Raw genomic sequence first — 24,392 nt, forward strand, 5'->3', positions numbered from 1 at the left:
AGAAGGCATGTGCTTATTGCCATATTTTATAGGAGTACCTTCAAGGCCCCCTAGAAATTCATTTGACAATTTTATTTGACAGTGGATTACAATTTGTTAAATTTGTTTTAGACCTGGGATCCTCATTTTTGTTTGCAACCTTCCAGGGTGGGTTCAAGGAAAGTCTCTTAGCTTCTGGGAAGTGAAGCGATGCTGGTTTTGGTTTCCTTCTGTCTGTCCTTCCAGCGTTCTTATTTCCCCTCTCAGCATCTTGGTCCTCATGTCCAGTTTGGTCGTGGGGAATCCCACAGAGCCTGGCCCTCCTCAGGAAGTGCCTTATGCCTGACTCGCCCTGACTCCTTCCCCTGCAAAGGAAACCATTTCTTAACTGGCTGGGATTGTTGGGGGAAAAAAGTTTACATTTTTTTCTTGTAATATAAGGAAATCATCTAGATGATATCTAAGATCCTTCCTGCTCTAAAGTCTTGTGATTCTGTGGTTCAATCTCTTTTCTGGGCAAAATGAAAACTAGTGATTATAAAGTTTCCTGAGAAAACTGTGCCATTTTCACATTTGTAAAATTATTCGTTTTGTTTTGTTGATCTCTCTCTCTCTTTTTGTATTCTCAGAAATGTTATTTGGACCTAAAATAGTAGTCTGCTTATAGCACATTTCGTGGATGCAGGTCTGTCTCAGACCCAGTTTCTAGGCGCTCAGATTTCAAGCCTCTAACTGGGACTGATGGGCAGTTTGGTGGCAAGATGTGGGCGCGCTTCCCATTCTTGGCAAAGGAATTGCTTTACAGCCAGCTCTGCTGTGTGCTTCTCTGCTTTTGGACTCAGCATGGATCAAGTCCTCAATAGGATCATTTATTAAAAGATGTAATATTACTGGTAATATTATGTTTTGATAGACGCAGTTATGCAGGCAGCTCTCTATGAGAGCATACTATGAACTAGAAAGAAGTAAATTATTCTAAGAGTGTTATTGTCCATCCTGAAACCCACAGGCCTCTGCTGAGATTAATTGTTGGCAAACTCTCCCTAAGATCCTTGACTATAAAGCACCCTGGGGAATGCAAAAGATTACAGTCATTACCCTGATGAAAAGCCGAGCTAATTTTGCCTGGATCTGACCCTCTGGTTCCAGGGAGTCTAGCTATTCCGATCCTGTCACTTAGATGACACACCACAATGACGACATCGAGAACGTGATCAGCTGTTCATTAGGTGCGGGCCCCAGCGCTTCCTTTATAGTTCACAGATTTAAACCTGGAATTTAAAACACCCTCTGCAACATGGGGCCTTCCGTTCTTCGGCAGTCATCCCTCCTTTGGAGCTGGTCAGTCACTGTAGTCAGAGTGTGGGAGGACAGACAACCTCAGACACGTGTATCCATAGTGAACCCAGAGGAGCCGCAGGGGGAGCGGGAGGGATAACAGGTGCTGGCTCCCAGGCACAGGCAGGACATGCTATCACAGCAAGGGATTAAGGGACATAGGCAAACTACCTGCAGAGCAAACCCATTAAGTTTCATGTTATTTTCCAGAGCTTTCTTCTTTGTTTCTGTATGACTGGCAGACACCTACAGTCACACTTGATTATAGTATTGCTTTCTTCGTAACCAAGGCAGCTTTATTACTGAAACTTGGTGAAATAGTACAAAGAAAACAATCAGGATGTGCCGCTAAAGAGCCCCAATGAAGGGAAAGAAATTCTTAATAAAAGAGAAGTGACGATTTTGATCAAGGTTTCTCAACACTAAATACTGCTGCCTTTGGGATGCAGAATGAATTTGGGAGGCAAATGGGGAAGAATTTGGAATACTATTTGTTAGTTAAACCATGGTTTCAGCATATGGGTAGAAGTGGGGGGTTGAGGTTAATTAGAAATGAAGTGACTTTGACAGTATCCACTTAAGTAATAGCTGTCAAAGGACCTGGAATTTCCTGAGGAGGAGGAGAAGGAGCTGATAGCTCCTGAAACCCTGCCCGCCTCCAAATGGTTAATCCCCGGGAAGTGCCCTTTGTCGAGGTCATTACTCTGCTATGAGATGGTAATTTAGAAAAAAGTAGGCCTGTTTCAAAGCAGTGTGTACAGGTCAGCTGAATGCTCACCCATCAAGATTTCTTTCAGGAATCTTGCCCTATCCTAGTCTATTTCATGATAAAAGTACTTGGCATACTGCGATACTCTTAGAATTTTCTTGGTGTACACTAATGTGCTGAATTTGAGCCAAGTTTGGAAGACAGGATAAGAACAAGGATTTGTATGTTGAATTGTCAGCATGGAAAACACATATAGCGTTTTAATTGTAAAATGCTTTATAAAGTGATTCCATCCCTCATTCCGCAATGCTAAAACTTTTTCCTTTTGAAAACCATTTCTATTTTTCTTTTTCTTCACTAAAGTTGCCTTGTCCTGACTTGCTCACTCTATTGTAAAAGGCCTATTTATAACGTATAGCTTAGTGTGGACTGGAAATTGTGACTCATCGTTCTCTCTTCTAGTAACTACCTAGCACGAATATGTGCCTCTTGACAGTGCTCAGTCTTTCCTATGGGAAAGAGATAGTGACCAAATTTTAGATCTAAGGCACTATTAAGAGCCAGAAATTATTTTGAAGACAATAATATGCTTACCCTGTCTCTTTGAGAAGTTTTCCACCACCTGGTAGGCATTCTCAAATGTAAAATAATAGTGATGATAACATGTAGTGAGAACTTCTATACACCAGATGGTGGAAATTGTTTATATATATCGACCCACCTAATTCTCAGACTAATCTGGTGCAGTAGGTCCTATTAGCATCACCTTAAGGGAAAGGCTGATGGCGAGTGATCTGGGGTCAATACAAAGACCAATATCCTGAACAGCACATGATAGATGCCCTTTTGGATCCAGCTGCCCTGGCATGAGGTTGTATTCTGAGGACAATGGCAAAGCATGTGAGAATTAAAGAAAAATAAACTTGAGATGCAAGTGTGGGGAAGCACTGTGGCCATGAGTGTGATCTCATCCAGTATGAGTGTCACCTCAGAGGCGGACAGTTGTCTCCTAGTTTGTACAGAAACTCTGTGACACTGAAGCAAGCTGTGGTGCCAGCGGACTGATGGGCCTTTCCATTCTTTCCTTCTCCTACTATTCGGGAGAATGAATCACCCCTATATTGAATGTGGAAGCCCTTGGAATTCTTGGACAATTTAGGATTAGGTTGGGATACCATTTTTAAGAGAGAGAGGCCAGTCTTCCTGCTGGGGCAGATGCCGTTTCTAGCAACAAGTGGGAAAGGTAAAAGAGGTATAACTGTATTTATTCTTGAAGCTGGAAGAGGGTCTTATCTCTATGATATACATTTCTATGGGTCAATGCCTTGTCCAGAAATCTCCAATGAATTCCCATCGCCTATGGTATCAAGGTCAAATTCTTCACACCAGCCTCCAACATCTCTCACCTCTAGTCATTCTTTTGGGATCCAACATGGATCTTCTGTCGGACAAGCTGTCTCATTTCTGTTTCCTAAGTGTGCTGTGCTTCTCTACTTGAAGCTTTGCTCAGGATTTATTCTGTGGCCTTTGGAAGGAATAACTCCTCCCCTTGCACTATCCAAATTTTACTCTTCCTCCACTAAAACCCCTGTGCCCTTCATGAAGTTTTTCTTTAGTGCATACGAGTCTCTTCCTTCTGTAAATTCCTCTTGCATTTACTGTCTACGTTGTTCCTTTGTTTCTGTGAGAATAAAGTGCTAGTTGTCATTAATTACCTACTCTGTATATTTATATCTTTTCTCCTTAACAAAGCTTTATATTCTGAGACGATAGGACTTCAGGGCTTACCATTTCTTTTGTATCCTCCACCGGACAACTGTGATCAACGGAAGGAAAGCTGTGCATTGAATCCTGCCTCTGCCATTTTCTAATTGTGATCTTAGGAAACTTTTTCAAGCCCCAGCTTCTTCATCCATAAAAAGGAATTAATGATAGTTATCTCACAGGGTTAGTGTGAAAATTACACATGGTAAGGTTTGTGAAGGTAATTGTGCAAACACCAGACACATGTAAATTATTAAGAATATTTGCTTGTGAAATTTTTTTCAAGTGTATGACTGTCACCACAACCATATTTTTCTAACCACAGGAATTTGTGTCATGTCAGTACCTTTATTAGGGATGCCAGAATATCTCAGAATGCTTAGATTTCGCTTTAAACTTTTCTATGAAAGCCCTGATCTTTCTACTAAGCGTCATTTGCTTTCCTATGCAGCCTGGACTGTGTTGTTAGCCATATCAGAGATCTGTTGTCTATCATGTTAGGGTCCCTTCCCCTGCTGGTCTCCTACTTTTCCAACTTTGCTATATTTACTATCTATTGCTGTGTAACAAACCACTCCAAAACTTAGTGGCTTAAAATTGTAAGAATCATTTATTATCTCTCATGTTGTGGGTCAAGAATTTAGGACTATCTCATGATATTGAATCAGATGTCAGCTGGGGTTGCCATCATCTGTAGGCTTAACAAGGGTTTGAAATCTATTTCCAAGGTGGTTTATTCATATAGATGTTGGCCAGGGGCCTCAGTTTCTGTCCTCATGGACCTGTCCTTGGGGTTGCTTGAGTTTCCTCATGCTATTGTAGGGGAGGAAAATTGTTTTGCTTCTACCCTTCTAGGTTCTAGGCTGGGGCCCCTGTAACAAAAGACAGATTAACGAGAGAAAAACAAAAAGAAGTTTATTAACATGTATAGCTAATATAAACATGGGAGAAATTCAGGGATCGGTAACTCAAAGAAGTGCCCAAAATTTTGGCTTAAATCCCATCTTCAGTCAAAGCAAGGAAAGAAAGGTGTGGGGGAGGCAAGTTATGGGAAGGTGGGGCGGGGGGAGTACTGTAAACAAGGGTAAAGTTTGTTATGAAGATTTAAGTGCCTTCTCTAGTAAGAGTCTCTGGTTATTTAAGGTCATCTTTCTCTTCCTGATACAAATAGGGAGACACTCTTATAAATGTAAATTTCCCTTACAAAAGGTTAACTTATATTCTGTTCTCAGAGCTTCTCCTGTGTCTGCAATTTCTCAAAATAATAAGCTCAAAATAATTCTTACGCCAGAGAGGAATATTTTGGGGTGACATATTCTGGTCTCCTATAGGCATATTTTGGAGTGACATATTCTGGTCTCCCACAGAATTACAGTTGGCTTCCCCTAGAGCAAATGAATCAAGAGACCAAGACAGAAGCTGAAATCCTTTCTATAACCTAGTCTTAGAAGTCACACACTGTCATTTCTGTCATATTGTACTGGTTGCACAGGGACAGACCTGATTCATTATAAAAGGGGACCACGCAAGGTGTGAATACTTGGAACCTACAATGACACTTTATCACCCAAAGTTCATAGTTTACATTAGGGTTCACTCTTGGTGTTGTATAGTCTATGGGTTTTGATAAATATGTATTAATATGTTATGGTATTATGCAGTGTAGTTTCACTGCCCTAAAAATCCTGTGTGCTCCACCTATTCCTCCCATCCTCCTCCCTAACCTCTGGCAACCACTCTTCTTTTTATTGTCTTATAGTTTTGCCTTCTCCAGAAGGTTACATATTTGGAATCATACAGTACGTAGCCTTTTCAGATTGGCTTCTTTCACTTAGTAATATGCATTGAAGTTTCCTCCATGTCTTTTTGTGATTTGATAGCTCATTTCTCTTTAGTGTGGAATAATATTCCGCTGTCTGGATGTACAACAGTTTATTTATCCATTCACTCACCTTCTTTTAAACTCTCATTGAAAACCTCCTTGAAGCGCATCAAGCTTTCATTAGCAGTCTCTTCGAAGTTCTTTAGGCTCTCACTAACATTCTTCTCAAGGTCCTCCCTATTTTTGCCTGTCACCTCATCTCAAGCCACTCCCTCATGTTTTAAATTTTTGTTGCAGTAGCATCCCATTTCCAGGTACTTAAATCTGTACCAGTTGGGATTTGATCAGAGAATCATTATCTGTATCTACATCTATATCTATAATTGTCTATATCTATATATCATCTATATCTATATCATTTGTATCTAGCTCTATATCTCTTAGTATATAAAAATCAACACACACATACTATAAAGGGATTTATATTAAGGATTCGACTTTATGCAATTGTGGGAGCTGACTGCACAATTTATGTGAGGCTTGTTTGGCTTTGTCTGGTAATGGAGCCTGAAGTTGGCCGGATGGGCTGTTGAGAAGGCAGGAAAACACAAAATGGTCCTGAAGACAGACTGGCACTGAATCAGTCTCTCCCCGACTCTAAGCCTTTAACTTGGGTGATGAGAAGCTGGCACCCTTTGTCACAGAGCTAAACATGCACCTGACCCAGGATTTGCAGAAGCTGAAACAAGAGATCCAGCAGGAGCTGGAGAAGTTGTGCCCGTGGCCGCAGCCCTGTGCCAACCAGGGGAGCAGCACAGAAGCACAATGTCCTGGAGCTGCAGCAGTGCCTTGAACCTGATACTGACCTTCCCAGCACAAAAGCAAGATGACTGCTTCTCTTGTTTGCCTTCCAAATGTCAAGCAAATGTTTCTTGTGCTCCAAACTCACCTGGTCCTGTGTAGGGAAGGGAATTCTGGGAAATTTCGTTAAATTGACGTAATACAAACCCACCACCACACTTGCCTATACTCTGCCTTGTGTTTTCTCCACCCCGTACATTCTTTATTTCTTTTAACTCCAAGGGTAGTAAGATGAGATGCAAAATTTTTGCAGATTGGATTAACTAAATTCAATTGAGTCTTTGTTATTACAGGACATTTTTTTTTTTCACTTTTTAAACTCCTATTTAGTCCTCATTGAATTTCTTACAGCAGCTGTTTTAGACTTTTTCTAATCTTATCAGACTCTCGTTATTTCCTCATGCTTTTCTCTCCTATTACCAATGACAGTTAAGGTGAAGGGATATAGGCAAGACTGGTGGTTCTCAAACATTAGTGTGATTGAGACTCAGCTGGAAAGAGGTTGCTGAGTCTTGCTCCCAGTGTTTCTCATTCAGTAGTTCTAGGTAGAGCATCAGAATGCACTTCTAAAAAGTTCCCATGTGATGCTAGACTGCAAGGGTGTTTAGTGGTAAGCTAGGAATAGGGATGGAGGTTGAGCCAGGCTGGGCTGAGCCTGGTACTATGGTAATAGTGGGGTTTTGGGGAGAGACCCTGTGTTTTAAACAATTGGATGGCTCTCTTGGCCCTGGTGTCACATACCCTGCTACAGCTAGGGTTAGCTCAATGTGTTTCTAGGAAGATCTTGAGACTATTCCATGTGTATTTTGGTTTTGGCGAAAAAACTTAGACATTCTTGAATGAATACATATCCAGACCCTTCATGAGATGGTGAAGACAGGAGGAAAAGAAGTTCAAATCTTGTCAACTTGGTGTAGTCATCTGGAAATTGCTTTCCTGGGCAGCTGTTTCATGTTTATGATATTGACCCCTTGGCCTTGCACTCTGTTGATGTTTAGACATATGGTATTCTATAAGTGCTGCAAATCCATGGGGGGAATTTTCCCACTTTAAAAAAATATGATCTTCCTGACCTTTACCCAAATGTGGGCAAGCATATTTATTCTTATTGTATCTTAGATTCTCATCCGTATTTGAGTCTCTTGCTTCTCTGACATATTGAGCAGATTCTGCTGCAAGTGAGCAAGAGACAGTTTTCAGCAAAGGACACAGACAGGTGTAATAAGCTTTAGAGTGGCTTCACTTCTTAATGAAAAGACTAGACCAGGAGTCAGGAGACAAATTCTAGCTCCAGGTCTGCAATTAACATGCTGCAAGATTCGAGCAAGTCGCTTAAATTATCTGGTCTCAGTTTTCAGGACTGGAAAATAAAGGAGATAGCTGAGAAGATTCCAAAGATAGTAAGTCTAAAATTCAATGATAATTTTAATGGGAAAACAGGTTCGTTAAGTAATAGGATTGATGTCTTTATTCTGGGAAATAATACAGAACCATATTAGAAATGAACAAATTTGCAAAATAGATCAAAATAACCCATTGCAGCATCAGAACTTTGACCAGAGTCTTACAGGACAAACTAATTTCTAAGTGGTTTTAAGTGAGTTGAACTTTTTGAGGAAGGTTGAGAGGGCTGGCTCTAAGGCTGTGCACCTTGGCACATTTCCTCTAAAGGGCCAATGTCAACAATTAGGCGCACACAAAGAAAGCCATTGAGTCAAAGTTTCAATGAATAAGTGAGTGTGGCTGGGTAAGTTTTGATGGTGGAATTTGATAAAACATCTAGATTGTTTACTTATGATCTTCATCAACTGAAACAATTATAAATAGCTCTGAACAAATTTGACATGGAACGTCTTCCGTGAAGGCATCCTTTTGGAATTTAGTTACATCATTTGGTGATGATAATAGCACGAAATAAATTTTAACCTGGTTTCTTCGGTACAAAGACATTGAAAATTTAGATTTTTTTAAATAGAGTAAACCGTAGAATTTAGTGTTTGCAGGAATGATGATGAATTAACAAATAAATAATTTTTTCCCAAGGAGAATAAAAATTTATAATTAAAACATATTAAAAAGCTCTCTTCTCACTGTTTTAAATAGTGAGCAGGAGGAAAACTGCAGAGCCATCAGTCAGAGAGGGAGAGGAGCAGATTTGCAGGGCTTTGGTGAGGCAGGTAGGCCAGTTCTTTAAAAATTGTGACTGAAAGTTGCTTTTGATGCATTTCCCCCATCTCCTTTTATTCATCTCCAAACAATTTAATACGGGTCTGCCAGTGGAAGGAACCTATGTGCTGGAACCTATTCTCAATCCCTTTGTGTGTCTCAGCTAAGATATAAACACATGTGATGAACTTTTGATGGCAACATGACAATGTAGCAAAGAGCCCTTCTGAAGCGAGAACAGTCCAGGGAAGAAGACTTAAAGAGTCTTTAAAGTCTTAATCACCCAAGGGTGTGTATTTTCACAGAGGAAATAGTTCACAATAATATTGAGCATATCCTATGTTCCAATATTTTTTCTAATGTTACAAAAATTTGCAGAGAGGTTCCATTATTTCTGTTATTTAAACTAAAAAAAAAAATACTGAGCCTCAGTGTTTAAATAATTTGCCCAAGATCAAAACCCTGGTGAGTGGTGAAAATGGAATTCACACCCAGATTTGCTAATGGTAAATCTCATTCATCACACCTTGCTCCCTCTGATTCCAGGTATGGGAACACGGTGGGATTACTAGGTGAGCCCCTTAAATCAGAAGCCCCTTCATTAATCTGGACCATTGGAAAGGTCCATGAAAACTGCAAAGAAGCTTTTTGACTATAATACCCCTTCCCACTTTTCCCCCACCCTCATCCCTGACAGATAAAAAGAGAAGAACTTATAGAACTGTAGTCTTTGCAGAACCAAGCTGGCTGGTTCAGGAGGCAATGGCTCTAAAAATAAATTCTGTTAGAAGGAAAAAGTAAGCACAGTTCTAGAGTGCCATTTGCAGTTTCTTGATTAGTGCTTAAAATGTGATCTTGACAAGATTGGTTGAGTAATATTCAAGGTTCAGTGTAAAATGAAAACGAGAGGCCCCTTGTTCAAAAGTAATTAAGGATTTCAAGACAGAGACAGCAGAGCATTAAACCAAACGTGAGGCCTTTGTAAGTATGGAGCTCCGTGTGACTGCACAGGGGTTGCAGACCTGTGAAGTTGGTCCTGGATCCTGAACCCAGTTCTTTATATTGATCTGCACTGAAGAGAGCTTGCTATAAAGATCGATAGGTTATCACCATTAACTGGGCTGTGGAGGAAAGAGTAAAGTTCACATTACATTTTAAAAAATTTTAGTCTACGTGATATTTACAGGCACAGATACGCTCTAGAATGATTACGTCTACCGTTTTGTCCTTTTCAGGGGGACAAAGACAAGAGTGGGAGAAATGCATTTTCATAAATGAAGGAGAAGTGGAGTCCATAATTAGCTCAGCTGTTCCGAAACTGCCTATGACTTCATGGACAGAGGAGGTAACAGGAACATAAAAATACATTTTATTTGTATTGATTATCTACTATTTTGTCCATCTTTTCTCTTTGAGGCAGAGGACAAAAGGTAGGCTGCATGTAAATTACACAGCTGAGTAATTGAAAATGCCTACTTAATTTTCTTCTGACTTTCTGGAGACGTAGGGAAAAGGAGAGGAATGAAAGAAACAGTCTTGCCTTTCACAGAACTGACAATTTAGCTTACATTTCAGCAAGCAGATTTAGAAAAATACTTAGGAAATTGTATGGTTGAACTTGAAAGACATTGAGAATGATATAAGAATAACTTCCAAATATTTGGGGAATAATTTACCTAAATCAGGAGATCGATAAAAAAAGTACCATGTAAGATATATGATACACAAAAGAAAGGCTTCACTAAGAATTCTGAGAGAACATCATTAAATTTTTCTTAAAATTAATAGTCTAGTGCCCTTACATTTGAGAGGCATGATGCTTTAAAGTTGGACAAACAAGTTGCTTATCAATATTTGCAGAATTTTTAATGTGCTTTGTAGAGAATTACCACACCCTTCATCTGAAATTAGTTTGTCTTTATGAATTAGCTACATTAGCTACAAATACCCCCAAGACAAAGACTGCTTAAACCTGGTAATTTTTGTATGTAAGTAATGGAGCACTATTCACAGATAATGTTAGCTGCACATAATTGGCCCGAAGCCATCCAGTCACCAGTAGTTGTAGACATTTTTAGAGGAGCTCTTAACTGGAATGATTTTAAAAATTATGATAATAACCTATTAATACTACAATCTAATTTTATAGCTGAACTGGTTTAAAAATGATTTTCATTCTGCAGTCTGTATTTTAATATTTTAAAAGGTCCCTGAAAGACAGTTTGGCAGGTTCTCATAAAGTTAAGCATAGATTTACAATATGAGCCAGCAATCACACTCCTAGGTATTTCCCAACTGAATTGAAACACATTCAAACACAAACCTGCATGTGAATGTTTATAGAAACTTTATTCATAATCACTAAAAACTAGAAGCGACCAAGATGTCTTTGAGCAGGAAAACTGATAAACTTGGTACATCTGTTCAATGGTACACTCTTCAGCAATAAAAAGGAATTAGCAATTGGTTCACCCAACAGTGTGATGAATCTTAAATGCATTCTACTAGGTGAAAGAAACCAGGTCCTAAAGGTTACATATTATATCATTCCATTCATATGACATTCTGGAAAAGGGAAACTACAGAGACAGAAGAGAGAAGACAGATCAGAGATTGCCAAGGGTTGGTGGGCGGGTGGAGTGACTGACTACAAAGAGGACGCCGAGGAAAAATTTAGGGTGATAGAACTGTTCTGTATGGCACTGGAATGGTCGATGCCTAACTCTGTGTACGCATTTATCACAATGCATTTGTCACATATAGTGAACTTTAATATATACAAACTATAAAAAAGTCAACCAGGATTGTTAGAGATCCCAAGATGGAACGCCAACTTTGGTCAATGTTTCTAACTATAGTACAAATGTACACCATAACTGCATAAAGGATATTGAGGGAAAAATTGCTGATCTAAGATGGAAAATGGTGTTTTGACTGGAAATTGTAAGGGTGAAGACAAAAAATGTGTATATAAACACTGTACTCTAGTTGATACATTTTTTTCTCATGGAAATATGAGTTAACAATTATGAAACTGCTCTACATTTACACTGGGATTGAACAATAAGTAAATAGGTGGTGGATGGTGGGTGCCATGTTTGTCACTGTTGGAGTGGGAGCTTACAGAAAGGGAAGGCTAGACTGAACACTGCGATACTGGATCTGGGTTGAAGACATCACTGTGAACTCACACATGGCTTAATATATACACAGATTGATTCATACAGAAAAAATTCTAGATATATGTGTATACATAGGTTTATATCCATATATTACCTAGCTCTATCCACTGAGAGTCTAGAAAAAATGACATCCCAGGAGAGACAAGCACACAGATCTTGGTTTTTGAAATATCATTTTGCTATAAAAGCAACTAGAGATTCTTGGAGAAATGATTGACTCTAGGGCTGGGCAGGGAAAATACACAATGAACCTGGAGCATCGTATAGTACCAAAGAGTAAGGATGTGCTTCAAAGATTAAAGGATGGAGCATGTCAAAGGGACAGGAACTAAACTGAAGGAATCCAAACTAGAATAATTTGAACAGCAAAATAAATAGCATTATATAGCATTATAATATGAAATATAATATAAATATGTATACATTCATATTGATGTACATAAACTATCAAATAAAAAAAAGTAAATGGGAGAGAAGAAACAAATCTTCCTAACAGAAGAACTCCGAGTAATTTATGTAGATACTTCCATCTCCGCTTTTTGAATGTGGTTGGATTTAGTAAGTCACTTACAAAGGATAGAGTAGGAAGTGGGAAAAATAATAACTATTGTGGAGAAACCAGTCAAACACTACCTTAGCCATGTGACCAAAGTGAATATCACCAATGTTGTCATGTGCATATCACGTACCCTTGATATGATGTATTGAGAAGAGAATTTCACCCTTGTAGCATTCTTTCCGAAACCCATAACCCTGGTCTAATCATGAGAAAAGCATTGGACAAAACCAATTCTAGGGACACTCTACAAAATACACAACCAGGACTCCTTAAAACTCTTAAGGTCATGAAAAACAAGGAAAGACTGAGAAACTGTCACAGATCAGAGGACACTCGGGTGACATGACCACTCCATAAAATATAGTACCCTGGATTGGGTTCTGGAACAGAAAAAGAACACCAATGGGAAAATTAATTGAAATCTGAAAAAAGTCTGGAGTTTACTTCAGAGTAGTGTACAGATGTTGGCTTCTTAGTTTCGCGATAAGATGATAACGTTAAGGGAAACTGAAACTGAACAAGGGATATACCAGAACTCTCTGTACTATCTTTGTGACTTTTCAGTGAACCGAAAATTATTAAAAAATAAAAAGTCTATTAAAAAACAGCCCTGATGCTATAATCTTAACTGACTAGTTGTTTAATCAATTTATTCAAGAAATAGCTACTGAAAATTACAATCTCTAGTCACTGATATAATAATGATGACAAGTCAGAGGAGTCCCTGTACTCCCAGACTTTTCAGTTTAGTGGTAGATAAAGACAATAGGGAAGTTCCAAACAATTGGATAAGCACTTGGAGACAGTGCCAGAGTTTTAAAGAAATATTTTTTCTCCTATATTAATAAATATAGCATGTTAACTAGATCCTAGCACATAGAAAGCATGTTAGTTAAAAAAAATAGTATTGAATACTTTTCGTATTGGATAATACCTAATCTCTCAATGACTGGCCAGCTATTTTTTGAGATTTTTCTCAGAGAAATTTGGGGTTATTATTTAGTCTATTATTCTTTGTTCACCAAGGAATTCTTTTCTACAAAGTGGAGAGCTGCTTCCCCCTTTCATATACAAAATGAAGAGTTCAGTATACATTCTTTCAAATATCTTTCAATTTCAAAAGTCAGTGAGATTTGTCAGATATGTGGCATTTTCTTGGCTGTTTATTAGACCAGTGAAGGTTTACTTACTGATCGCATAAAAATAAACAGCATCATATTTTCCTTTCATTCTTAAGATTCCTATTTCTTCAGTTTATTTCAAGTAGGAAAAATATCCCAAAGAAGGAAAATATTGTCATAGTGAAAATGGAAAAAACTCCATATATTCCATAAGGAAGCAGTGCACCTCAAAAGAATAAGTTTACCTTATTACCTTCATAAGAAGGCTGGGCCGTGAAATGCAGCCCCTAAATCGCAAACTATACTTGCCAAGCCTCGTCAGCCTCCTTAGCTCTCAAAACCCTCAGGAATGAGAGAACAGATTGGTGGTTACTAGAGGACAAGGGGGTAGGGGGCAAGCGAAAGGAGTGAAGGTGCATGTATGTATGGTAGCAGATAAAAACTCGACTATTGGTGGTGAATATGAAGCTGTATATACAGAAGCTGAGATATTATAATGTACGCCTGAAAAAATGTTATAAGCCGATATGACCTCAAAGAAATAATCAAAAAAATGAAAAACGCCTCAAACAAAAAAATAAAAGCAAAGCAATGATAAAACCTCAGGAATGGGTATTTTAAAAGGAAATACTTTTGTGGATTTGCAATTTCTCATTGCAAAGAAATCTATCTCAGTTTGAAAGAGCTTGTAGGGTTAAAAGCCGAGACTTACTTTTGGGAATGCTGGATAATAGATATTTCACATCTCTCTTTTGCTGAGAAGTAATCTCAGAAAGTATTTACAGTCTATGGCTGCACATGGAGGGAGCTTCTCTGAGGGGCCCAAATTTGTATGTGCTTCAACTGGGGAGGTTGGAGGAGTAAATAGAAATGACTGTAGCTGATCCTGACATCTGCTTCTATAGTTACAGAGAAGTTTCAGAACCAGAGACGGGAATCTAAAGCAAGAATGAGATGTCACAATGCAGGAGTTTCCAAGAATGCATTGGGGAAGGGAGGGGTGACAGTGGCCAGATTTCCTCTTAAGAAAAAGAGACAGTAAAAAAGGTATTTCTCTGGCCTGTCGGGTGGCACAGCAGTTAAGTTCGAATGTTCCACTTTGGTGGCCGAGGGTTCGCTGGTTCAGATCCCAGGTGCTGACATGGCACTGCTTGGCAAGCCATGCTGTGGCAGCGTCCCACATATAAAGTAGAGGAAGATGGGCATGGATGTTAGCTCAGGGCCAGTCTTCTTCAGCAAAAATAGGAGGATTGGTAGCAGATGTTAGCTCAGGGCTAATCTTCCTCAAAAACAAAAAAAGAAAAGAAAAGGTATTTCTAACTGGGTAAGGAAAACATGAAACAAAACAAACCAAAAAACGAGACCAAAATAAGCAAAACTACTTTTAGTGGAAGCAAACCTGACATATATCACTCTTTTTAAAAATAACCTCTTTGCTGGATTATTTCATTAGTCTTCTATTTTACCTCCCTGCCACCGATTTCTCCCTCCTTCCGTTTATTCTGCAAACTACTTTCTGAATGATCTGCTGAAAACATCTTAGTGACAATATAACCTTCATGATTAAAAACTTTCAATGACTCATCATTATTCCAGGAAGAAAATTTAAACACTTCGTTTTGGGTTTCAAGTCTTTAGGTTATTAGCTAAATCACAAAACTTTTCTGCATATTGCTTTCTTCATCTGTAAAATGACATTGGCATATGGGAACTCATAGATTATCTCGGTAAATGGTTCAAAAGTAGTATTTTGCTATCTATCATCTATCTATCTATCTGTCTACTTATCTAGCTAGCTAGCTAGCTATCTTCCTTCCTTTCTTTCTTTCTTTCTATCTATTATCTATCGATCTATCAATCTATCAATCTATCGATCTATCATCTATCTCCTAGTGGTAGCAGTAGTTCCTATTTAGGGGATGTTAACAAGGGGTATGAATTGTTCCAGTTTTCAATGTTACATTGATTTATTTATACCAGTGGTTTTGCTTTTAATTACATTGATTGAAACAAGCTAAATAAATAAATTTAATATCCAAAAGAAAAAAAAATCACATTTTTACTATTTATTAGGACATAGACCAATCCAGTCAATATTTTAAAAAAAGAATGCTTTTTTGGTGCCTGCTATATATTTTCAGGTTTAGTAAATAATTGGTTTAATTTAATCCTGTAATCTTCAAAAATCTTTTGAGCAAACCGCTGATAGCAACTGCTTCCAGTATGGTTAATTATAAAACAATTAGGTTCTAATGAGATTTTTGCTTCCTTACTGTGTTTACCAGCACAAGTTCAACATCCTTCTATTGATTTGAAACGTGTGGAAACATCATTTTTCTTCCTTTTCTTTTTAATCTTGATTCTAGAAGCTCTGGTAAAATAGTTAAGGAGATTTCTTAACAGCGAACAGGGGAAGTCTTTTTTTCTCTCTTGGTTTTGATGGTACACAAATTAACTCATTTCCTCTACTGAGCTGGGAATTCAGAAAAACGGAACCTGTTGGAAATATGAACATTCCTGTTCTTCCTGACTCTTAAGTTTCGTTACAGAACTTTCTACATCACACAACTTTTATCAAGAGGAGAATGGAGGCAGGGTTTACCAAGAATGGTTGTTAATGAAGAACTGAGAAACAACGTAGAATTGCTAATCACTTATATAATGAACAATGTAAATACCACTGCCTGCAGAAACGGTGTAATTCTTAGGGAGAGTTTTAAGTTTAGCTCAGGTTGCCATTGGAAGAAGTGCATCAATATTCGCTGAGCACCTATTGTGTGTCAGGCATCATGTAAGGCATCTTCCCCCTACATTTCATTTTACTTCATTCTTAGTGCAATCCTGTGGCTGGGTAGTTTTTCAATCCAAATTCTTAGAGATAAGGAAACTGAGAATTAAGAAATTTTAATGACATATTCAAGGTCATACATCTACTAAATCGTAGGGCTTAGACTTGAAACTACTTTTGTCTGACGCAAAACTGATACAGTTTCCACTATAGCACACTGTCTTCACGTGTGTACTTATACTCTTTGAAGTCCTGTTTCCTGGTTTATGGGACTAGCCTGGAAATCTTGATCTCTAGTGCTTGTAGAGAACACGCAATTATCGAAAGAAAAATCATGACATTTTATAGTTACCTTCTCAGATATTTTTTTTGTTCAAACAAAACCAGGACAATACATGAAGCTATCTATACAGGAATTAATGGAAAGCAAATGGCCGCTGCATCGGTTCCTAACACAGTTGACTCAGCCTACCCTGCTGCTAACTTCTCTCAAACTTTTAGATTCATGGGGACATAAAGGCCAGACTGTGTCTTGTTAAATTCTCCTTTTGATAGGAATATGTAAGATGCAAATGGCAAAAATGCTAAAGCTCTGTAAGGACCATCTCTGGGTTTTATAGCCCCACTTTAGAAGAATGCGTCTATAGGATATAAAGTGAAGAAAAAGGAGCATATACAACAGTATATGTAATAGGGCTGCAATTTGTAATGCAAAAAATATGTAAATGTAGAGGAAAGACTTGAAATAAGGATGCCAAAATGTGAACCATGGTCATCTGTAGGTGGAGAGCTCATCGGGCAATTTCATTTCATTTTAAAGTTATTTTCCTACATTTTCTAATTTGTTAAAAATAAAAAGAACATGTTCCTTCTATAATCAGAAGAATGCAATGAATTTCATCCGTATTTTAAAAAGACATTCTTTTGAAAGCAGTTCTGATGGGGTGTGAGGGTGAGAGTATACTCAAATGGAAACAATTTTGTTTGTAAGGGAATTCAGCTTTAAAATGGAAGCAAGGCATTCATCTCTCTGATGCCATGGCAACCAGAGGGAACCGCGAAGTCCAACAATGGTATAAAATGTGCTTCAAGTGTGGGTAACGAGGAGGCAACCTTGGACCTCTTTTTTTTTTCCACTTCCCCTAGAACAAAAGACTGCATTGTGTTTTTCTAGCTGACTCTCTGCTTTCCAGCCAGGCTGCTGTGATAGGAAAGAGCAGACAATAATAATAACCTTTTCCTCATGAAGTTATGGGCATCTTCAAAATATTGTGTGCTTTCTTTGAGGAGAAAAGCTTAGTTTCTTTTGGTTTAGTTTCTCTGCCTTCCCTCCTGCTGACATGTTCCAGTTGAGTCATTTTTATGACAAAATTTCTCAATCCCGTGTACATTTCCCCCTCAGAATTCCCCTTGGCTTTGCTCTCCTCTTGAAGCTCGAGGGCTGAGTTGATCTTTTCTCTGTGGTCACTGTTTTCTTCATATCCAAGAGTTCCTTCTGTGAATGTCTTCTCTTTCTCAAACCTTAGTTCTTAGTATTTTTCTGTTGGTCTCTAATGATTTGGCTGTCTGACACTCTCTTCTTTTTTGAAAACTTTTTTTTTTAACCTAGTTTCATCCTTCAGGTAAATCAAATTCCACCAAGCCACTAAAGATTGCCAAGGGTCCTCCTTTTAGCAACACAAAGTCAAATATTATAATGATAGAGGTTGCCTAGGGAGTTTTCCCCATTAGACAGGTAAGTAGTGATGTTGCAAAGCTTTCTCCTGTGGTCTGTGTCATATTACCTACTAACATGATGGCAGGATCAGTACGGTAAGAACTGTTGACCTGTAGGCTGGATTTTACTTTAAGAGAGTGCGTATTTGGATGTAAAAAGTTTAGTCAACTTAGAAGCCACCAGCAATTTGAACAAGTGGCCCTCTAGTTTTATACCTCAAACCAATGCTTTTCAACTAATAATACAAAGAGAAGGAATTGGGGAGAGAATCTTAAGGGCAACTAGACTTTATAGTCTGGTACTCAGAGTGGCAGCCGAGGTGCAGTCTTGGGAGTGGAGGATCCTGTGTGGCAGAGGCAGGGCATGACCCAGTGAGACCCTCTGGCATAGGACACCACAGGAGAGTTGTGCAGCTGCCTGGCTCCCACAGTCCTGGGCAGATGGTCACTCTAGGAAACTGGTGGCAATGGTGTCATTCCTAGGAGTGTGATCCAGCCAAGAAGAAGGAAGATTTTATAGCCATGAGAAAACTAACTGTGGAGGATGGAGGGCTCATGCCATTCAGTTTTCTTTCTTGAGCACTCATCAGTAAATGTTATCTTAAATGAAATGGACTAATCCTAGCTACTGCTCTGAACTGACTGGCTGTGGGGACTGAGGAAATCTCTTCATTTCTTTAACAACTTTTTGCACCCTACATAAATTTTTATTTGTACTGAATTAGCCCTTGGGCGAAAAGAAAATTACTTCTTATAGTTGTAGGCCATAATAATGAATTTTACCAGTCTCTTAACTTCCTATCACTTGGCGTCTAGTAGGGAGAACTAGCATAACAGAGGAGGTCACAGTACCATGGAACTCAATGAAAGCTGAGGACCATTTCAGTCCTGAGCCGTGTACCAGCCTGGCTCAGGGTAGCTTGGAGGGGAAATATCTTACAAGGCTGAGCATTTATATCGTATTGTACAGTGTTTAAAAAGCCTGCCTGTGTAGACTATTTCATTTGACCCTCACTGGGAGTAAAACAAAGTTACTAGACTGGTTGCAGTAGTGAAGAGCCTCAAGAGGGTTCAGGAGTTCTTTCACAAGATTCCTCTAGCAGCCTGGAGGGTGTAGGGGCCTCAGTTCAAACCATGTTCTACAGTCTGTGTAGAATGTTGCACACCTGTAGGACTGAGAATGCTGATGAGAAGGGGTAGGAGTGTAGGCTTGGGAGGGACACACACGATGCTAGTGTTCCTGAACAAATTATGGTATAATAATAAACAAATTAATATATAATAATAACGAAGAATTTGAGTTCTGATTTCTGTATTGCTTTTGGCTGCAAGCTTATTCTGTCCGCTTACTTGGTTCTTGCATACGAGGTGCTCAATAAAATTTGTTGAATGGATAAATGAAGGAAGGAAGGCTTGTTGTGGTCCTCTGCAGTTACTTCTGAGACAGTGTTAATATTCTCCATTCCAGAGGGACCCCCCCAAAAATTCACATTCATTAGCATCAAAATTTCTATTATAAATTTAGTGGTGTTAATCAATTCAGTATTAAAATAACTGGTATGGCTTTTCTTTTTCTTCTCCTTGTCCTTTTTTTCTGCTTCATAAATTTTTTCATAGAGTCCTTAGAAAGTGGGATAATTCTACCCCTTAAGTTGGTAGTTTTGAAAGTCATTTTATTTTGATATTTAAGTATTGTCAAAGATAACAAAGCTGGATGCCAGTTAAAGTGGTAAAGAGAGATTTTAATCAGTAATGATTGCAATAGGGGAAAGAGTCGAGCATGAACTGAACTCAACTTCGATTTGTAAAGAGGTGATTGGCCATTTTAAAGGGAGAGTGAGGGAGTAGGGAGGGTGGTGAGAGGGAGCTCAGCAGAGTCAGGGAAAAGAAAAATTACAAAAAGCGGGAAGGGAGGGCTGGTTCATGTGAAACCCATCTGGGTTTGCTAATTGGCACTTATCGAATTAGGCTCCCTAACGTTTAATCTTGTGTGTCAAATTGACTGGGCCAGGGATGCCCAGCATCTGATTAAATGTTATTTCTGGGAGTGTCTGTGAGGGTGTTTCCAGAAGAGATTAGCATTTGAATTGGTGAACTGAGTAAAGCAAGTGGCTCTCCCCAATGTGGATGGACTTTATGCAATCTGTTGAGGCCTGAACAGAACAAAAAGGAGGAGGAAGATTGAATTCCCACTCTGCCTGATTGGTTGATACGAGACCTTGATCTTCTCTTGCCCTCGGTGCTCTTGTTCTCAGGCCTTCAGATTCAGGCTGGAATCTGCACCGTCAGCTCTCTGGTTCTCAGGTCTTTGAACTACGCCCTGGGCTTTCCTGCATCCCCTGCTTGCAGACCACAGATTGTGGGGCTTCTCAGCCTCCATGGTCATATGAGCCTTATTGCTTATTATAAATTATAATAATAAATGTAGAATATTAAGCACAGCACATAGCACATAGTAAAGATTCAATAAATGTTGGTTACTATAGCAGATATTATATGTTGGCTGGCTCAGCTTCCCCTTCAATGTCCTAGTGTGCATCTTTGTAAAGCTAGAGAAACTACATTACCTAGACTCCCTTGCAGCTAGGGCATTATATGATTTAGAGTTTTCCTATCAGATGCATTTATCTGAGGCTTGACTTTGACCTGAAGTCACAAAGCATCCATTTCACTGCAGGGTGTAGTGGATTTGTACTCCGTTAACTCAGCTAAACTTGAACTACATTTCTCAGAATTCCTTTCTCTGGATGATTCTGGGTTAGCATGAGCTACATGATCTTGTATGAGATTTGGATGGTGGAAATGAAGTAGTAGCCATATTCTTTTTACCCTCAGAAGGTTTGTGTAGGACACCAGGCACGGTTGCAGCTCGTGCATGTTGCTGCCATCTGCTGCTTCACCTTGTTGGCATGGGGCAGAAGCTGAGCTCACAGCTCCTCTAGCTCCTGCTAGATCCCCTCCTTCAGGTTCCCCAATCCCTGGACTAAGTTTGTGTGTAAAAGTGTGCCAGCTTCTCCTATAGGACACACCATTATTGAAGCTGGAGGCTTAGAAGTGATAAGAGACCAATGTGGGTTTCTGTTTTTCTTGTGGGCTCCAGCTCATCCTTATAGGTTCCAGGTCATCCTTGCTCTCTTCTACCTCGCATCCATCTTTCCTTGCCAACTGCCTGTCCTGCTGACCTGGGGTGGTCAGGCTCCAACACCAGGTGCAGGAGCAACAGTCACATACAAGTTGTTGAACCAGTCACACAATTGAGTAAGGTCAGATCCCCACAATAAATTCCATATTCTGTGCCATTCCTCAGACAGAGACACAGAGGCACAGAGGTCCTGTGGTCAGTATCTTCCTGCAGAGTAAAAATGATTCTGAGGTCTAGGTGCTTCCTAAAAGCCTAGAATCTGCTGACTTCTAATAATTTTATAAGTTCCTGCTACCTCCCGATAAATATCTTTGTTCTTTTACCAGCCAGAGTGCTTTCTGTTGTCTGTTATAGAACTTTGCTAATGAAGACGTTATTACTACCAATTTAGCCCTGGTTTCTGTCTTCATGGAGCTTACGGTCTAGCAACAGAGAAGAGATTACAAGTGTGATGTGTTCCTTTTCCTTCCATTGAAAAGATTTCCTTTGATTTTTATTGACACTTTTCCCAGTTCCTAGGAGGGAAGTAGTCTTTTTCCCCTGCTCCATCAAAAGGAAGCTGGGGCAGAGGGCATCTTGCTGAAATTCACACGTACGTTTCTGGTGGGAGCCGATGTCTCGCTGCACGCCAGCTCCAGGATTTCAGGAAGTGTTGATTCACAGCGGCAGCTGCTTAGACACTGGGTTGGGAGAAGGTGCTGGAAAGTATTTTCTTGCTAAACATAATATTGAAAGAAATTATTTAGTTTAGAATCTTTCAAAAGATAAGAATGAAAAAAACAAATCAACAAACAAAAAAACTATCAGAAGGCCTGGCATCCCCTATATTGAAGTATATGTCGCCTTCATATCATATTAAATCAAAACCAAATTCTGCCTTATATTTGTGGTCAATTTTTGCTTTTCCAAATGTAGCTGAATGCTATGATTATAGGAGTATTATGCTGAAGATTATAAATTAAAATACTCAGACTAAATTATAAGCTACGCTTTTGAATTTAAGGTATTGCCAAAATTTTAAAATTTGAAAATTTTAAAAGGTATAATATTTTACATTTTATATATTTTCATCTTAGCCAGATTTTAGGATTCTACCCCATTTTGAAAATAACAGTATAATCAGACCTCTCCTTAGATCTTCTTTCAGTGATGGAAGTTGTTTCTCCCAGTGCATTCATCTCCCAGGAATATTAAATACTGATGAGGTTGGAACATAAGGAAAACAAGGAATCCCAGGGCTACAGAGCGCTGATTTCAGTCTCTATACCTTCCTAATGCACCTATGAAATTCTCTGAATACTTTACCCTGGTAGCATTAATGCCTAATGCAGACTCTTTATTCCTGAATCTAAGCTGCCTATTTACCAGTATGGAAATAATGAAGTGGTCAGGAAGTTGATGTCAGCAACTCAGGCAAGGGTGGGGCTGGCCACAGGGTAAGGCGTCTGTCTGTAAGGGGAGGAACAATCTTTAGCTGGTTTGGGGGCTCTCAGCATACTGTTTCAGGATGAGAGATTTAGATACAACAGGACTGAGTATGTATTATGTACTAGGCCCATGTGACACATTTGAACATCATGTCATTTAATCTTTGCAACAATCTTGGGAGACTAGCATTATGATGCATCATTATCTCTATTTTACAGAGAAAGAAATTGATGCTCAGAAAGGTTAAGAATTTGCTGGAGGTTGCTTACTGAAAAGTGGTGGAGTCAGATTCATGTCAAGATTGCTCCTTTGCCCTGCTGCCGCCTTTGAGAGCAGTTGGAAGCATCTAATCTCCTTTTCCCCTATGCTTCAGCCCCACAGACAATTTTTGAAGAGGCTCATGGTTTTGTGGATTTTGAGATGGGAAAAAGGATTTAAAATAGTGTCTGCCTCCAATCTGAGTTTATGCAATTAAAACCCAGAATCACTAACAGTAATTAGCTGAATAGGTTCAATGATCAATTGACCCTTTAATGAGATTCTCACCCCTTCGTCCTTTACAAGCTTTCTGTAGTTTAAAATAATAATAGCTGTGGCCAGCCCTGGTGGCCTAGTGGTTAAGTTTGATGTGCTCTGCTTCAGCTGCCTGGATTCAGTTCCCGGGCATGGACCTACACAGCTCTGTTAGTAGCCATGCTGTGGCCTACACACCAAAAAAAAAAAAAAAAAAAAAAAAGGAAGATTGGCATGGATGTTTGCTCAGGGCGAATCTTCCTCAGGTCAGAAAAAAAAATAGTTATAACCAAAATATACTTAAAAGACTTACATACCTGTTTATCAGGAGATCATCCTTCAAAAGCAATCTCTGCTTATTGTTTGGGGAAAGAAGGTGAGAAGCATCTGGAAGAACGAGTAGGGAATGTAATGGTGGAGGCAGAGGTGGTGAGCACTTTGGAAGGCTTTTTTAAAAACTAATCTGGAGTATGGAACATACTAGATGTTCAAGTATTTGTCTACTAAATAAACTGAAATGTATTTCTTTCACCTCTGTCTTCTCCCTAACTACCTCTTCTCAAGAACTCTTCCTTCTAAATAATGACTGGCATATAAAAGTTTCAGCATGTGCTTCTTCAGATTAGTAAATATTCTGTAGAATTGGTCCTGCCATTGCTCTGTGTATGCATAAAAATGCCCGTTTGTGAGATGCAGGATTCTGTTTATATGTCTATTTGATTAATCTTGTAATTATGTTGTTTGAATTTTCTAAATCTCAACTTTTTTCCTGCTTGATCTGTGTCTGATAGAGGTGTTTTAAAATCTCCCACTATCATTGTTTTGTCTAGTTCTTCTTATTATTCTCTCAGTTTTAGCTTTATAAACTTGAGGCCAAATTATTAGATGCAGGCATGTACGTTATTATAACTTAGAGAAATGTTCTTTGTTTATTATTTAGTGTTCATCTTTTTCCTTTTTAATTATTTTCCTCTGAAACATTTTCTTGTCTGAAACATGAGCTTTCTTTTGATTATTATTCTCATGATATATCTTTTCTAAACTTTCTGTGTGCTTTTAATTTAGTGTGTTTCTTGTACACAGTGTATGTCTTTTCCTTGATAATCTCTGTTGTTTAATAGGTGGTTTAGTCTATTTACCTTTAGTGTGATTATTGGTACATTTGGTCTTGCTTCTGCTATCTTATTTCTTTTTTCTGTTTATCATCCTTTCCCTTTGCCTGGTCCTTCCTCCATCTCTCCTTCCCTCCTTCCTTCTCTCACTCCCTTCTTCCCTTTCTTTCTTTCAAAGTGATGAGTTTTATA

At 38.9% G+C, this 24,392-nt stretch overlaps 1 long non-coding RNA gene across 1 annotated transcript in view; it reads left to right on the forward strand.

The window, feature by feature from the left end:
- Window positions 1-24,392, forward strand: part of LOC111773576 (uncharacterized) — a 147,310-nt gene that overhangs the window by 59,873 nt on the left and 63,045 nt on the right. Inside the window, exon 4 of the long non-coding RNA XR_011438808.1 lies at window positions 9,875-9,984. This is a non-coding gene — a long non-coding RNA (uncharacterized lncRNA). The remainder of the gene's footprint in view (window positions 1-9,874; window positions 9,985-24,392) is intronic.

The sequence above is a fragment of the Equus caballus genome, chromosome 5, assembly GCF_041296265.1.
Source record: "Equus caballus isolate H_3958 breed thoroughbred chromosome 5, TB-T2T, whole genome shotgun sequence".
Lineage (NCBI taxonomy): Eukaryota > Metazoa > Chordata > Mammalia > Perissodactyla > Equidae > Equus > Equus caballus.